This window comes from Austrofundulus limnaeus, unplaced genomic scaffold (genome assembly GCF_001266775.1).
Source record: "Austrofundulus limnaeus strain Quisiro unplaced genomic scaffold, Austrofundulus_limnaeus-1.0 Scaffold1, whole genome shotgun sequence".
Taxonomy (NCBI): domain Eukaryota; kingdom Metazoa; phylum Chordata; class Actinopteri; order Cyprinodontiformes; family Rivulidae; genus Austrofundulus; species Austrofundulus limnaeus.
In genome coordinates this window covers 5,911,590-5,912,700 of record NW_013952403.1, presented here as the reverse complement: position 1 = coordinate 5,912,700, position 1,111 = coordinate 5,911,590, and the positions used below count along the sequence as shown (strand labels likewise).

At 40.9% G+C, this 1,111-nt stretch overlaps 1 protein-coding gene across 1 annotated transcript in view; it reads right to left on the bottom strand.

The window, feature by feature from the left end:
- slc43a1a (solute carrier family 43 member 1a) overlaps positions 1-1,111 on the bottom strand; it is a 35,140-nt gene that overhangs the window by 25,502 nt on the left and 8,527 nt on the right. The window lies entirely within an intron of this gene.

Genomic DNA, 1,111 nt, shown 5'->3' with positions numbered 1-1,111 from the left:
AAAAATATGGCGTAAGTTCAATAATTAAAAACAAACACAGATTGGTGAGCATTTACAATGTAGGTAGGCTGGCATTTATGGTGAAATGATTAGCTAAACACTTGAGTGAGTTTTTAGGAGTGTCTTGAAAGAGACAATGTTATCAAGGGAGCACAGATTAACAGGGAGTTTATTCCAGAGCCWGGGGTCCACAGAGGAGAAWGYRTGGTCAYYMCAGGTCTTAAAGCGAGTGAAGGGAACCATAAGGAGATGTTGATCCTGTGAGCGGAGGTCCCGTCTGGGRTTGTAAGGGGAAATGAGACTTTTAATGTATTCAGGTGCTTGGCCATGAAGAGCTCTAAAAGTGAGGACCAGGATTTTGAACCGGATTCTGAATTGAACCAGAAGCCAGTGAAGTTCTGCTAGGATCGGGGAGATGTGGGTGAATTTRGAGGTTCAGGTTAGGAGTCTTGCTGCTGCGTTTTGGACAAGCTGAAGGCGATTTAACTGTTTCTGGTTAAGACAGGTGAACAGGCGTGTGACCGGGAGTCAGCGGCCTCGTGCCTGTTCTAAAAATACCGCTGATCAGCAGCGCAGCTACGAGCTAACGTAATGTCCCTTAACTTTTAAAAAAGTAACCAAAGTTGTTTGTGAACTCAAAACACCATAAATCCAGGCAGAATGATCCGCTGTAGGTTGAGCACACACCCCCTCTGTCACACACCATCGAGCCGAGACGCTTTCAGGAGCATTATCCCTTTAGGGCCCAGATTTAAAATGTGGTAACTAAATTATTTTCAGTGATTGAAAGAGTGATTTTGTAGTGATCTACAAGAGTTAAGAGTTCTTCTGAAGTGTTACAGCCGATAATATTTTCTTTTAAGCATGTTACAGAAGTAATAAGAAGCAGGTTTATTTTGAATAAACATAATAAATGTGTTCATTCCTACAAAACTGTCAAATATATTTACAAAATACACTAAACTGATTCAGATTAGCATAAAATAAGTAGTGTTTTATAATTAAATGTCTGTTTCTTCCATAAAGAAAAATCTTCCATCCATTCTTTCCTCCTTGTTCTTAATCAGGGTCAGGGTGGGAGCTGGATCTCAGATCTCAGACCATCACAGGG